Here is a 16407-nt window from a genome sequence, read left to right on the forward strand (position 1 = left end):
CAGGCAAGCTGATAAAGCTTTTGACTAGCGGTTTAGTTGAATGCCGAATGCCTGACCCACATTATAATCTGAGGGTAATTAATAGGCTGTGATGTAGGTAGAGAGATGCCTGGGCTTTTTCTCATCGTACCTAACCAATTTGGGATTTTATTTTATTTTTTTTTTTTTTTCCTCCCACTCTCAGATAACACTCAAATGTAGTGGAATGAAACCAAATGAGCCTTCTTGGAGTCATTTTTGTATTTTGCCTCTGTAATCTCTGGGTTTATTTAAATGTTCTCGTCGCAGTTATTTTCTGAGACTCTTTTTCATGTCGAACATCTCCTGTTGAATAACTCCTCAGACACTATAATTTCAGGATCAGCAATGATGCTGACAATAGAGGAAAAAAATTACATTGTGAGGCACGGAGAAATGAGTCCATATCCCCATCTTTATTCTGCTGTTTGGAGAGCCTCTACGTATGCGTATTCCAAATTAATCCAACGATCAACTTTCACTTGGTCTGCTTTTGCTCAGATTTTTGCAAAAGACAGGAGTACATGATCACGTTAAATAACTGGAAGCACCGCAGGACTCGCGACCTCAGGTAGCAAAGCACATTGGTTTCAAGTGTGTAAAGCAGCGGCTCTCTGGGGAAGGGGACGCTTCAGGCAGTAGCAAAAAAAAAAAAAAAAATAAAAAAAAATAAAAAGGTCAGTGTTTGTTTCTAAAGCCCAAGACCGAAAATCAGTCTCTCCGGTTCCCATTTCTCCAGCCGTTCTTCTTCTGACTTCCAGGAGGCTGGAGCTGCTGGTGGCTTCACCTGAAGCTGTGAGCGGAGGGAAGTCTGTAGAGATGGGGGTAAATGTAGTTGAAAGTGTTGCTTTTCTTGGTTATAAAGCTGGTCCCAGCTTAAAGATGTTCAGGCACTGTTTCATCCCGCGCATCCCTAGTGGGGACAGCCTCAAGGGGCGAAGGTGCTCCTTTGGGAGGGTTCTCTACCCTCCTGGCTGTCACCGAACTCATACACAGGATCAGGGTCTTAAAAAAATCCCGAACCCCAAGAAACCCAAGGAAAGGCACTACTCCCCTCGCCCTCTCCGGAGTCAGCAGTCAAGACTTGCCCTCACTCGCTCCTGCTCATCCCTGCAGGGCTGAGAGCTGCTGGCTGAAGCACCACTGCCCACGCTTGGCCTCCTCCCCTTTGCAACGCCCACGTTTTGGGCGCCCACGCTGGCAGCTCGGGGGCTATAACCCTCGGGTACCCCGGCTGTTTGCTTCCCATCCCGTTCCTGTCTCCCTGGGTAGGTACCTCCCCGGGAGCTATGGCTTCTCCTCCCCAGGAGGAGATTGCTTGCCTGATGTGCCCCACCAGCCCAACTGAGCAGCAACCAGCGCCATGTGCCAAGCTGGTGGCCTTCCTCTCGCTATCCCGCTCCCTCCTCTTCCCAGGCGTTTGGGATGCCTCCCTCGCCCCTGGTGCCTGGCGTTCTTCATCTTGCGCCGGCACTAAAAGCGACCCCAAAGCTGCAGGTGAGGGGTGCGTTGGGTGAAGCCGCAAGGCGGCCCCGCTGCCACCCGGGGCCAGGAAGCTCAAGCTGCGGCTTGAAAAGATTTAGAAGAAATGAGCTCAACCCGAAGCGCTAGTTTGGGGCAAAACATTATCCGTCGCGTGCAGTGGGGTAACAAACAGTAACGCTTTCTTTGTCCTTATAAATCCCTGTGGTTTCACCGGGCGAATTGCTTCGGCGGTACCAGAGGAGAATTTGGGCCACAGGCGTTAGTTTGTTTGTTTATTTTTTATTTATTTTTTTTTTTAAGCGGCTGCCCACATCACTCCAGGGCGTGTGGGTTGGCGTTCAGCAGACTAAAGGCTTCGGTGCTGTTAATCATTATTCACTAAGGCAGAAGCCTGTCTGGAGCCAGGGGTGCAGCAGGCAAGCTGGAGGAAGAGATGACAGCTCAATGAAAGAGGTTCAATGACTTGTTCTTCATGTCCTGGACACCTGGAATATTTTCCTTGAACTTCCAGCATTCAGTCAAAAGCCCTACATTATTTTCTGAAGGACATCAGAGATAATTTTATTCATAACAGAATAAATTCTGTGACTGTCTGTAAAAGAATAAATGAAGAGACTTAACACAGCAGAGGATACGGAACATGTCACAACTGTGGCATTTCATTGAATATGCAGCATGTCTTTCTCGACTTAAGTGAATTGAAGAGCTCTAAACATATTCACCAACTCTTGTGACCACAAAAAAAGTAAAGCAAGTGCATTACTGGGGTGGCAGGTGTCAAGTGACTTAGCATTTTAACATTTTCATTATGCTTGGGAACAGTAAACAGAAAAGCAAGCCAAGGTTTGTGGGTTTTTTGTTGTGGTTTGTTGTTGTTGGTTTTTTTTTTTTTTTTTCCCTCCCTATAAATTGCCTTACGTTTCTCAACGATATGCGGTGAACCCAAAGCCGGCACAAAACTCTGCTGAACTGAAAGACAAAGCAATAGGAAATCACTGGGGTTTTGTTCTCTGGGTGACGAGCGGGCGGATGAGTCTGTCACAACCAAAGTTTTCCTGTCCCCTCTCCGGCCCCTACAAAGGAAGGGCTGATCCCAGTGTCCGAAGGCACCTGGGGAGAGTTCCCCAGCTTTCTGGGACCTCTTGGTGACTCCGTGCTCTTGGGGAACGTGGCAGCAGATGACTGAAATCCTGCAGGGTTTGGCCTTCGTGCTGGCGCTGTGGCTGCGGAGGGTGTAGCCGCTGGTGGGCTGCGTGCCCGGGGAGGTGCCGGCTGCCTCGGTGGGGTGGGGGAACCGCCGGCTCTCGAGGCGTTGGTGAGGCTGTGGCATCAGCTGGGACCAGTCCGGTGTGTGGCCCTGGTTCCTCTTGTAGTTGGGGGAGTGTTGGGCACAGTCGGAGAGGCTTGGGGAAAGGATCCGCAAGGATGCGGCGATGCTCACCAAAAAATTGAGCAAGCGGTAACCATCTCTGGTGTCAGAGGGGAGGTGGTGGCGATACTGTGACTCGCCTCTGCGAGAGCTGCTGGTGGGTTGGTGCTGGCGGTCACTCCTGCGCGTGCCTTGGTGGGACTGGAGCTGTAATCGTGCAAAGGATGGGTTAGTGTGCTGGAAACGCTAAGGGTTGGCTCCGCGGCACTGCATCAACGCCCTCCCCCCTCTTACAGCCCTCCAGCTGCAGAGGTCCTGCACCCCCGCCGCCCTGGAGCCCACCCGAACCCCCCGCACGCCGCTCGGCTGGCGTGGACCAGCCTTGAAACACCCACCCCCTTCCCCAGCGCCGAGCGAAGCCGCGCGGCTCCCAACCCCTGCCGAGGTGCTGGCGAGATGAATAATACGGGGCTGGGTGCACCTCGGCGCCCACGGCACAATGCGCCGGGCTCTTTTGTGACTCCCTGACTCGGGAGCTCTCTGCATCTGTTCGAGGCTGAAGTGGCTCTTGGGCTGTTTAAAGGTTGAGTGCTACTGCTCCAAACGGCGGAAGACAGATTCGGTTAAATAAACACAGGGGCTTAGAAATAAATTGAAGGTTAGGTGAAGAGCTGGATCAGAATATAATGTTGTCAGACGCGTTACAACACGCTGATCTGAATGCGGCTCTCCAGTCATATTACTCTGAAACGCGCTTCGACGCGTTCCCCGTAAATTCCCGCTGCTGGGAAAAGGGGTGGGGGTGGGAGGAAGAGGATGGATGGTACGCGACCAGGAACTCGCTCGTTTAGACAGAGGAAGCCAACAGTAGTCCTGCCGTCTATTAATTACTGCACACTTTAAATTTTCCTTCTAGTAGGTGCGTAGCTGTTCTGTCGGTAGCTATGTGCGGTCCGTGGCATGAATCTCCTGCCTTCAACTCTGACCGTCTCCTAGCCCTGGTGCCCTGTCGTACAATATAGGCTTTATAAAGCTATATTCTTCCTTAATAACCAAAGATACTGTTTTATTGTCTGGGAGATTGTTCGGCTTTAATTCCAGCAGCTCAACAGCTCTCTGCAAGGCGAAGGCAGCGCACTTTGATTTAATTCTTGCCCCCTATAAACAGGTATATGTTCCGGGTGTTGCTTTTGTAGTGCTATAACAATTTTGATTTGGAGCGAAATGGCCACAGTAAATTAACTCCTATCACACCAGCCCGCCTTGTAGGGGTGCGTTTGTTTTCACGCTCACCGGGGGGAATGTTTTCCCGCTGGTCCCGCTCAGTAGTAAGCCAGAGCTGTAACTTTTGCGTTGAAGCTTACCGGTGGCAGCGGGAGCGGTGCCGACCTGCGTTCGGCGCTCCTGGGCGCGCTGTGCCGGCGGGGGTTAGGGTTCGGCACGCCGTTTGTTCGAGGCGTCTCGTCGTGGAGCTGACCTCCTCTTTATGCCTGCGCGAGGGCACCGATAATCTTCCGGCCGAGAACAGCGTTACGTGAAGTGTGTTTATGCGGGTGCCGGAGAGAAGAGAGTCCCAGTGGATTCACCAAAAGGTTATTCTGCTGTGGCTCAGCCCGGTTTTCCACTCGTCTCCCTTCGCGGTGTTTCACACCATCCCGACCGCTCGTCTGTCCCAAGGTGGAATTCCAATTTAGCCCACTGACGTTTTGAGCAGAGGCAACTTTTCCAACCAATGTGTATGTATATGTATATATATGTATATATATATATGTGTATATATATATATTTGTTGAAACAGGATTGGTTTTCTACAAAACATCTGCTCTTTGTTCTGGAAAGATAGATCTTTTTTCTTTCGGTCTCTAGCGAACGTTTCGAAGCGACCTCATCGCCTTCACCTTGCCCTTAGGTGGGAACCCCCCAGCGGCACGGAGCCGCTGCCCCATGCGACTCCCCTGGGCCCTGCAGTGCCATGCTCTCCCATCCCCTCTAACCCACCTGCGTTCGCAGCCATCCGCTTAAAACGCTGCTCAGAGCAGCCAGCAACAACACGGCCGGGAGGGACGTGCTGGCACAGCCCATCTCCATGTTTAGCGGTCGTGCGAGGGGTCTCGGTTTGTAAGGGAGTTCCCCGGAGGACGGTTAGCACAGCAGTAATCAGGGGAACGGCTGATGGAGTCCGCGACGGGGCGCGTTTTGTGGCCAGTGCTCTTTTAGTGCCCTTTAGCGCCCTGCCATCTCCCAGGCTGACGAAGGGTGGGCTGAAATCTCAGCGTTTCACTCCTCCATGGAGCAGCTCAGGTCCTTTTTGCAGGAAAACAGTGTTTTGGCCCGTACCAGACTCCCCCCCCCCCCCCCCCCCCCCCCCCCCCAAAAAAAAAAAAAACCCGACCAGAGCGCAGGGGGAGGCAGCTGGCAGGGAAAGGGAAGTTTGGATGGAAGGAAAACCCCAAACTTGCAAGAAAAGTTCACAAAACGCTCCTACCTGGTGTAAAAGTGTGCTGCTTCGGCGCAGCAAAGCGTAGGGTTATGCTGCTGATTGTCGTTTGTCACTGTGTTTGCTTTAATGGCTTTTATATTTGTTAATACTTGGGAACCCAGCTGTGAACTGGGACCTCGCTGCGCTGGGGGTGGTGTGGTTCTGGCCAAAGGGAGCGACTGCCTTTACTTAATCTCTGAAATTGTTCTTAGTAATTGTCTCTCTATGATTGCAAAGGGTCTGTTCAGATGCCCCAGCTGAACCAGTTTCATATTCCAGAAGGCCATAAAATCATCCTTGGGGGTTATTGATCCCTTTTATTGGAAACCTCGCAATACACATCTCGTTTTAGAGCCCCATTTTGTTGGATTCTTGTTGTTGCGTTCTTGTGCCATCTCTGCTCTGGTTTTAAGGGGGAGAAAAATCGCCGGCGCTGCTGCCTGTAGTGGAAAAACTGAAGTAGGTGCGTTCAAAGGGCATGGACGCCTGAAGATGAGCGTAGAGAAACCTACTGCATTTTAAAAACTGTGTTACGTTTGAAGCAGAACTCATTATTTTTCAGGACTTTCTATTACTTTTTTTGGACACGAGAGGCATGGAAAAGGCAGCCGCTGTGTGGCCTCGGCTGGCGCGGGGCTCCTCTGAACGTCTCCCCCTGGCAGCAGAGGGGGGGTACCTGGCTGTCACCGCTCACTGGAAGCCAGTGCAGGATTAGGTGTCTTGTCAGGGGTGAAGGTGTGAAAGCACAGGCAGTCCAGGAGCTCACGTGGGTCAGCGCTCAGCCCCCCTCTCTCCGCGTACCAGGAACGTCTCTGTTTGTTTCAGCAAGTCAGGGACGTACGCGGGGCTGATTTTTTCGGATGCGGGTTACAAAGCAGAAGCCTGGGGAGGAGCCCTTTCTTGCTGCCAAGGGGAAATCCCTTGCTGGCGTGAGCAAGACTGTCTCCTTGGCCGAGATGGATGTTCCCAGCGCTCAGTGGTGAGCGTGACCCACCTCGGTGAGGGTGTGGGACCACGGGAGCCAAACCACACTGTGACAGCCTGACCTGCCGCGGTGAGCGTGCTGGTCCGTGGGAGTCAGACCATGCCGACAGCACAGCCAGGGGTCGAGCTGGGTATGAATTTTCGGGTGTCGGCATTGCCCTGCCTGCGCTTCCGTACGCATCGGGAGAGTGATCTTGTGGGCTGCTTTGAGTCCGTGCTTGTGTCGGTCAATGCTCAGTGCTACTACGAATGTCATTTAAGGAAAACATCCGCCGAAACCCACGTTGCCAGCTGTGTAGTCTCTTCTGCCTAGAAAAAAGTATCACTGCACCATTTGACCTTTCCTCTTAACGCTGCCTTGGTGGTGCCAGAATAAAGCCAGTGTAAAAAAGCAACGCTTTGCTTTAAAAGTTCTGTCTGTTTGGTAGTGTCTCATGGTTTCTCAACGTGCTGTTGGCAAGGGTAAGCGTCAGGAAGTTATTTCAACTGTGTATTTCCACCCAGTCCTGGAGCAAATCAGTAACGATATAAACAGAGCGCTACACCTTTAGCACTCACCGCGCTGGTATGGCACCATTAAAACAGGCTGGATAATCTAACTGACCAGCCAGCTTGAAATGTAAGTACCCAAGAATTAAAATATAAGCACCGAAGTAAGACTGCCCAGCGAGTAAACAGCCGCATGGGCTGCGTCCCCACGCTAAGGAGCCTTCTGCTGCGTGGAAGGAAGGCCAGGGCTGGGGACGCTGGCAGCGCAAGAGGGATGGAATGAGAAGTACGGAAGAGGAGGAATGAATGGAAAGAAGTGGGCACGAAAAGGGGAAGGTGGTGGTGGTGGGAATAACCTCTGCCAGCATTGCCTTTTCTCTGGTTATCAGCGCATTGTGACGCGCTTGTCACTTGAGTCGGGGCCAGCTGGCCCCTCTCCGTGGCACAGGCAGGGGGTTGGCCACCTCTGTGTGCCCGGGACAGCCTCGCTGGTCCCTTACCCTTTCTGTTTGAGGGCTGCCTGGGCTGAAGCTGCCCGAAGCATCCTCCCCCGCCCACCGGCGAAAGGCAGGGCAGCGGTGGGACCCCGGCGGCGGCGGAGCCAAAGGGACCGCCGAGAGAAGAGGCGGGAGGTCGGGACGGGATGCTCCTGGGGAGGGCGGAAACAAAGCGGGCCCCCTCTCGCCCCCGCCGACGGTTGCCCCTCGGGCTGGGCCAGCAGCCGGTGCGGGGCCGGCGATGCAGCGATCTCCGCTGACACCGTGTGGCCGCTCCCCGCATCTCCTCCCCGGCAGCTGCGGCAGCTGCAGCCGCCCAACAATGGGGATTTTAACACCCCTCCAACCCCCACCCCCCCCGAATTCTCTCCAAATACCTTCTGAGCACAGCCCAATGTCATTCAGCGGAGGGACAGAGCGTGCGGTGCTGGATGCGGGCTGCGCTCCCCTGCGGCTCTACTCCCAACTCCTCTACCGGATTCCCGAGTCCCTCCGAGTGAATCGGATTCGGGCATTTCCCAGAAAAGCCTGCCTGGATCACCCCAGCCGACCCGAGATATTTTCCTTTCCCCCTTCTTGCAGTAATCACGAGTGCCACACTCTTGAAAGCAAGCTGATGTCTGAAGGACGGGGGCCTTTCGGCTCTGATTTCGGCAGGCACGAGGCTCTGGAGAGGAACCGTGCCTAATGTAGCCAACTACGTGTGTTCTTAGGAAAAGCTCTTTCTCCTTAGCCCCTTCCAGTCAACAGGATTTGGCCCTGTAAAGCTCAGCTCTGCCTGTTTCAGGGCCCGAGGGGCAGAGCAATTCCCTGCCAGCCCGCCTTGCTTCGGGGGGGGGTGGGGGGGGGAGCAGGTAAGGAGTCACCGAGCTGCTGAAATAGGCTCCTTATTCTTCAGGGTGGGGAAAAAAAATGAAGTTACACGTTACTGCTGCGACACAGAACCGTTAATAAAGGGAGGGAGACCTTTATATGGCCCTCGCGGCCAGGGCAGAAAATGTAGTTGGGAAAATAAATATCTTCTTGCTGAGAGCATCAGCAGGACGCTGCGAAGAAGGCGCTGGCTGTGTTCGGAGGGTGTCTCTCCTCTCAGGGCCCTCGGACAGGCGGAGAGCAGAGCTAAAGGAAGATTTAGAGCTCGGGAAAGAGCCCCAACAATTGACAATGGAGCCATTTAAGGGACAACAAACAACTTTATGCCCTGTGAGTTTGTCCCATTGAAGTCACGGGGTGAGCGCCACGGCGGAGGGGAATGAATGGGTGTTTTACTCTTGGTTTCAAGGGAGCCAGGATTTTACCCACTTCAGATGCTGTGGCATTTTTTTTTTTTTCCACAGGATCAGGGCCAGAGAAAGAACGGGAACAAAAGCATCCACATTTGCTGTCAAAAAGGAAGGAAGGGAGAGAAAGGGCTTTAAAATAGGGCACAGACGGGAAAATATGAATATTCTGGCTGACAAAGCCAAGCAGAAAGGGCCCGAACCTCTCCCCAGAAATGGCTTCGAGGTCGGTCCGAAGCTGGAGGGTCAGGACAGCCCCTCTGCCCACCAGGGGCTCGGGAGGGCCGTGGCGGAGTGGGTGCAGGCTGGAAAGCTGAAATCTGTGCCCAGCACTGTTTGCCGAGTGCCTTTCCCCACGGGCTGGGGAGCGTGAGGGTGTCTGCGTCGCACCCGCCCCTGGATTTAAAAGCTTTTGGCTGGAGGAAATCCTGTGGCTGCGCGCTGTGAGCGAATTAAAGCTGGTAGTGCATCAAGGGCAGAAAGTTTGGGATGAAAGCGTGATGGGCTTTCTTGTTCGCTTTCTGTGTTTTCCTGCTGCCTGCCTACAACTCGGTGTGGTGGGTTTTGGCAGCAGTTTTGTGCAGGAGCAGTAACGAGGTGCCATAAAGCTAGATTCTTCTGGAGACAGGAAAAATTAGGAAAGGTTTCCTTCTCCTCTAATTCGGACCCTGGCTGCCGGATGAAAGAGGGCTGTGCTCTCGCTCGAAGCACAATGGCTGCTTTACTGAGAGAGATGCTCGGGCTTTTGGTCTCCCCCATCTTCGTTTGTCTTCTTTTTATTGTGCTGTGCGCCCTGGGAACGAGCTGTGAGAATCGGAGAGCCTACAGGAAAGCTAAAGGATTTTCCCGGAGTTCAGTAAGTTAAAAATACAAATAATTTGAAAGAAACTTAAAAAAAAAAAAAAAAAAAAAAAAAAAAAAGAAAAACCAAGCAAACCAAAATTGAAACAACAGCCAAGCTAGTAAGGGAGAGCTGAAGCTGTAGGGTGTCTGACGGGGGGAGGGGGTGCTGGATGGAGCTGTGCTGCCCTGCCCCGCTTTCTTTGGCGCTCGGTTTCCGTGAGGATTCCAGCCTGTTTTCAGGCATCGCAGGCCTGTTTCCACAAATAAGTACTTTTAAGCTCACGGCCGTAGGCAGGCGATAGTTTTCCCCGTGCAACCAGTGACAGCGAAATCACCTGGCCACCGTAAGCATCAAAATGCACCTCCCCGACTTTATACTTCTGCGACGTGGGGAAGGCGCTGCCGTTGCGCTCCGTGGACTGGGAGGGTCCGGTGTGGCAGCAGGATGCTTCAGGGGGCTTTGCTCCGTGACGCCCCTGGCCCCGGCGCGCTGTGCCGCCTCCGGTTGGGGAAACTCCCCGGAGCCGCTTCTCCCTGCGCCCGCTCCACCAGCTGCTCTGTGCGCGAGGTTAATTAGCACGATTAATAGTGAATGCTCTAATTGCAGACATTTAGTGGGAGACTTTATGATTATTGTTTTCTGCCACAATCGTGCTGAACGCTTGGGTGTCTCTTTATTAAAGGAAATAAAGCCGTAATTAGTCACAGTCTAATCCCAGTGCTGGCAGGAGACCTGTGGGGATGTAACGACTCCGTCTGGAGAGAGGGGATCCTTGACAGATCCCGTCATTCCCTCACTCGCTGCCTAAATGACGTGAGATTTGGGGGCGGACCGTTGTGGGTTTTTGAGCCAAAACCGGTGGGTTTGACGGGGAATTTTGCAGTAAGCAAGGCTACCAGGGAGTGCACACCGACGCGGTGCTGCGGTGCGCATCAAAAGCGAACAAAGGCTTAATAACGTGCCTGGAAAGCCCTGGCTGGGTCAGCTCTCCCTCTGTAGAGATATGCTAATGAATTTCTCTTCTAAGTGAAATTAATGCACAGATTGTATAAGTATAGTAGTCCTACGCTACGTTATGCGATATGAAGATGTGTCTGAGAGTTTCATCTCTACTCTGGGTGACACTATTCATACAAGTTTATCTCTTTTATGGATTTGAAGCTTTTTCAGATACATATCAAAGACCTTTCCGTGCTTCCAACATGAATAATATATGCTGGCACAGCTTATAATAAATCATCTCGCTTCCCCGTGCAACGGCAAGTGAGCGGGGCTATTTTAAATACCGCCGTCTGCATTACAGACCACGTCCAACACCGTAAAAAACATTTTCTACCTTCTTCCTAGCAAGCCCACCGGCCCTGAGCCCGGCCCGCGAGCCAGGTTGCGGCTGGGTGCATCCGGATGCGCCGTGCTGGGGTCAGCCCATCAGCCTGGCTGGAGATGCCCAAAGGAAGGGTAAATCTTCAACCCTATAATTTGGGTTGGTTTTTGTTGTTGGTTTTGGTTTTTTTTGCCTCCACGACCGAAGAGCGTGGTTGTCCCAGCTCTGCCTCCTTGCCCGGCACCGGCCTTTCTGCAGTTATCACAGCCAGGAGGGTCCGTCGCCAGGATGGGGTCTTGGATGCGCCTGTGTTTGGTTCCCCTCTTCCCCCCCCCAGTGCTGAGGCACACCATGGCCTGGGAGCATCCCGGCACTGCCATGCCCAGCTGATGCCAGAGATGGTCCTGGAAAGATTTAGGGAGCGGGGAAGCTCTTCAATGTTAAGAGCCAACGAAGCCTAATGGGTTTCAGTGATTTGAGGGTAGGTTAGAGCGGTGTCGGGGGCCCCGGGTTGAGAAGGGAGTGTTTGATGCCTAAACCCCGATTTCTCTCCTCGCTTGCAGATCTAACCTTCACCCCTAGGCTCTTCTTCGCGGGGACCTGGAGCTCCCGGCTTGGGCTGGGGCACAGCAGCGATGCATCCTCTCCCACCCACGGGAGCGGCTGACCCCCCTGCCCCCCCCCAGGCAGCCACCGCACGTACGCCCTCACCCTGATTTGACTCACATAAAAGATTTTCCAGGGAAAAGCTTGCCGTGTATAAGGTGTGATAGCGTTCTCTTTAAAATCAATTATTTGGAGTTTATAGAGTGCATTTTCTATTACCTAATGTGCCGTAGCCAATATATCTGTTGATTTCAAGGATTTTTTTTTTTTTTTTATTTCACCTTGGCATGTCTTTTATCAGAAATCATTTTGAAACTTTTTAATTTATGGGCTTTTATTGCAATACTCAATTCATCCTGAGTAGTCTATTATTAAGTGTTCTAGAGGCTCTTATTGTCCTTTATCAGAGGATTGTATCTCTGTGCAATTCATCTGTAGTCATTCTTCATAGAGAAAATCTTTCATATTAGGTTTCTTTCATCATTCGATGACAACTCTTGAATACATCATTATTCAGCAATGGGTTTAGAAATTATAATCATTAGGCAATTTTTCATATAATCTGATTTTATAAACTGTTTCTTTTTATTATCTTTTGATGGAAAACAGTAAATGCATCTGTCTGTTTTGATCCTCTCTGATAACAGTAATAGAAAAACGAAGTAAGGACATCTTATTGAGGAAACGGCCCGACTGCATTTCTTATGTGCACAGAACCAAAGGTTATTTAACGCGAAGTAAAACTCACTATATAGTGTGACGCACCGAGCACAAATCCAGACACTAATCCCGTGCTTCTTGTGCAAGATTGTCACCCCTCAATTGACTTTGTTCTCCAGGTGTCTTATGGGGTGATGGAACAACATTTATACAATTCAAAGGAGAAAAAAAAAAAAAAAAAGTAGGAAGGAGGAAAGGAGAATGACAGCAACGTGTTTGGGACCAGAGTTTTGGGAATAAATGTCCCCTTTCTCCCTGCCATCCAGGTGAGGAAGATACGACTTATATTTGCAATTCTGGGAAAATCCATGGCAGTCGACTTCTTATTTGCCATTTTGCTTTGCCCGTTAAAAGGCTTTTTGCCCGTTTCTCTTTCCGGGAGAGAAGTCAACTCGATGGCTGGAGGTGAAAACGGTTAAATCAAACCTTCGCGTTTCTTTTCTTCTGGGAAACTGAGGAGAGCAGAGCAAGGGAGCTTTAGCGCTTCCCTCCTCCTGGACCACGAGGTCTGTGCAGCACCAGTGGTGCCGGAGATACTCACTCTGGCCTTAGACCTAGCTGCCCATTTTGGGCCATCTCCCCTGTTCCCGGGTGGTTAGAAATAGTCATTTTAAAACCAAACATGAGCCTGTTACGTGGAGAAAAGGAGCCTGCCCGTGAGTTGTGGTTGCTGGAGGTAGGTCAGGGCGGGCGCCCCCCCCCAGGGATGAATGACCCTTTCACCATCTTTTTAAAAAATGGCCAAAGGTGGCTCTGAATTGAGCAGGGTGAGGAGACCAACTTGCCACCTGGCCCTGGGCTTTGGCAGACCCACCCGTGCTGGTCCCCATCGTCGCAAACGGTCAGAGGGATCTCCAATTGAGGTCACAAACCCCATCTCTTTGCCCTCATTTTGCTGTGGTTCGAGCGTTTACTTGCAGAGTGGTTGTGTCTGGAACGTGTCCTTCTTCTCCAGCTTCCGGAGGTGAGAGGGACCTGGAGTGATGGGGGAACCTCTAAAAGGTGGGGTGCAGGTTCCCAGGTTGCTTTTTTTTTTTTTTTTTTTTTGGTTATTTAAGTCTATTTCTAGAAACTTGACAGAGAAGCGGTGATTAAACTAAAGCTTTTTCACCCTGGCCCCGGCAGATGTCACGGCCATCCCCTTCTCCTGCCCCAGGAGGGGAAGCGCCGTCCACTCTTTCGGCCCCTGCGGAAGGGAGGAAATCCTGAAAATCACGATGCCAATGCCCTTTCTCCCCTCCCTTCCCCAAAAAGAGGAGCCGTGGCCGCCCGTGCGAGCATCCACAGTGCTTCAGCCCAGGCTGCCTGCGGGAGGGAGGGAGAGAGGGTTGATGTCTTATTTAGCTCGGTCGTAACCAGACTTTAGTGACATGAACCAATAAAACATTGTTGATTCAAAGCTTAGTTCATGACGCCTCTAATCCTACCGCAGATAGCAAACAGATAACAGAGACGCTCTAATTTTCTGTAGTTTATTCGAGAATATAGAGGGAGATAATGTGCTGCAGGGCAAATACACGTTATTGCTTTAAATACAAAAATAAATCCCCGTTCATTTAAAAAAAAAAAAAAAAAAAAGTCCTGCGCAGGGAAACACCTCTTAAACATTATCTGCGAGGCCGTTGAGTTTAATCGCTTTATTCCCTGCGTGTTTCAGTAGCAGGCCCGCAGCTCCCTTCCCGGGCGCGGGCAGAGGGAAGATGAAGATTGCCATCTCCCGGCACACCGCGAAGCTGCACAGTGCTGCTGCGGCATCGCCGGCGGGCGAAGCGTCCTCGCCGGGCCCAACTTCCCCACCCCATGGTCCGGAGAGACCTCAGTGCTCTTCTGTGTTTTTTGGTTGGTTTGTTTGTTTTTTTTTGTTTTGTTTTTTTTTCCCCCCCCACTTGTCTCACGCAGTTGTGTTTATCTCGGCTGCCCTCCACGACAGGAGGATCTCTCTTGATGCCCACAGTTTCTCATCTTGGGGTCGTCTTCTGCCCACGGGCTTTTCTGTCCAGGTGTATGCAGGTGCCACCCAAGCTCAGCCGGAGGGATCGGGAGTGCTTTTTGGAGCAGGGGGGAGGGTGGTGGCGGCCGGTGACGGCAACCTCTCCCTTTCGGCGTGGCATCCCTGGCTTAAACCTGTGGCCAGCTGCTGTCCTGGAGACCTGTGTTGTACGGGGTGTGTGCAGGGAGAGGGTAAGGATGGCACCGTGTAGGGAGATTGGCCCCGAAACAAGGCAGCTCCGCGTTTTCTGGGAGCTCTGGGCTTCGGGCAGCACTCGATGTGTGAGCACCAGCCAGGGCACAGCGGGCTGAGGCTGCTTCTCACTGGGAAGGAGATTTAGGGTCTGGGGTGGTCTCTGACTTGCTGGCCTCACTGGGCCTGGAGGGCTCATACTTTAGTACCTCACACCGTCTCTTGCTCCAAGACGCTGGTCTTGGTGGCTGTAAAGTTCTCCCTTGGAGGGGATGTTGATGGGACTGAAGAGGCCGCCACGTGGCGCGGGGCAAAGCAGCCGGGTTTTGCTTCTGCTGGGTGCTGGGTTTGAGTCTCGTAGAAGTAAATCAGCAGAGCCGCGTTCGTTTGGGTGCGGGCGTTGGTTGGGGTTCATATTGGCTGCACACGTGAGCCCCCCTGATTTATTTCAGCTCCTCCTTGCAGATGAACCGAATCGGGTTCTCTGGGTAAATATTTGACGTGTGGCACTTCTGTGTGTGTTGGCAAGTACACGGGTATATAATAAGGTACGTAACCCGGGGCTTGGACCTCTCATTTCCTACGGTTTTTAACACTTTCTTGGAACTGCCACAGAAAGCTCATGGCAGGGACTGCGTGCCAGACAAGAGCCATGCCACACATTGCTTCTCAGGGTCACCAGGAGGAGCTGGAGAAGGCGCTGGCTGCCCTGCGGGTCTAGTCCAGGTTGTACCGGCTTGCGAATGAGCCGATGAAACGGAGTTTTGAGGGATGGGGCACGTTACCGGCAGGGGATAGCAATCGGGGCTGCACGGGCTTTGGGACGAGCTCTGCTTACTGTCCCCCAGGGAAGAAAGTTTTCCTCCTCCGAGAGGCTGGATGAGAGCATCCCCTGGTACCCAGAGCCCGCCCGGCATCTCTCGGGAGCGGCACTAGAGGGAGCCGGAGCCGGCACAGCCCCAGGCCCTGCAGGATCCGAGCCAGCCTCTCAGCCCACTTCTGCATGATATTCTTTTTTTTTTTTTTCCTAAAAAAATTTTTTTTTTTTTTTAATCCCTTCTTTTTCCAGTTCAGAAGAGTTTCCGGTCGATTTTGTCAACTGGCTCGGCGTGCCCCAACCTGCTCCGGAGGCGAGTGTGGAGAGACAACCTGGCTCGCGGAGCTGGTAACCATCCCAAAGACTTTTCCTCAGACAAACAAGCCAAAGAAAAACCACCCAGCCCCAAGCTTTTTTTTTTATCTGAGAAATTTATTTTTGGAGGAAAATTATTCCTCCCCACCCCCCTTATTTTAAAAAAAGTAAAGCTTTGCTGAAAATGCACATATGAGAGGGTAGTGCTGACAATCCATAAATGTTTCTAATTTTTGCCAGAGAAACCCTGCACCCTGCTGAACTTTATCTCCATTTTCAATTTTCAGACCCCTGCGTTTCTAAAAATGATGGCTGATAAGATAAAGGTGCCTCCTTCATCTCTGCTTTTTCATTTCCCCTTAAATCCAGTAACATTGCCAAAAAGAAAAAAGCTTTAATGTGAATATATGTACTTTTTTTTCAGCAACTCTTTGAGTGAGTGAGGGCTTACAGAAATGAACAGCTTTTTTCTTGTTTTTTTGTTTTTTTTTTTTAATTTTATTTTTTTTCCTGCTCGTGTGGACTTTTCCCTTGGCATTGCTCCTGTCCCTCAAGGGCTCGCTGTGGTGTTCGGCCACTGTGAGCTGATCCCCTCGACACGTGGGCGCCTCCACTCTGTGCTCTGGCTGTGATTACCCGCGACAAGATGCGGGCAGGGTGGGAGCAAGTCCCTCTTACGCCACCTGTGGCTCCTTGGAGATGCTTCCTGGGCAAATCTTGGTGGGAAACCTGGGGTCTGACAGTTCCTAAAATTCCTTCTTGGCTCTGGGCACCAGGTTATGGCTCTTTCGCTCTCGCCTTGTCGGGAGGTGGTTGGCGAGGTTTCCCCCTATACCACTGGGCTAAATAGGCTGGGATCCAGCAGAGAGACATGCTTTGCTGGGCAAAAGCCCTTCTTCTTGCGTACGTGGCCGTGGCGTACGCTGAGGTCAGCGCAAGGCTGCAGATGTTTAGCACATAGCTGTTTTCAGCCGTGGCTTTCCCAAGCTCCTGTAGGT

General features: G+C 51.9%; 1 protein-coding gene across 1 annotated transcript in view; it reads left to right on the top strand.

The window, feature by feature from the left end:
* Positions 1-16407, top strand: part of PAX1 (paired box 1) — a gene marked incomplete at both ends in the record, with an annotated part of 40365 nt that overhangs the window by 3659 nt on the left and 20299 nt on the right.

This window comes from Vanellus vanellus, assembly GCF_965231255.1.
Source record: "Vanellus vanellus genome assembly, chromosome: 3".
In the NCBI taxonomy this organism is placed as follows: Eukaryota; Metazoa; Chordata; class Aves; order Charadriiformes; family Charadriidae; genus Vanellus; species Vanellus vanellus.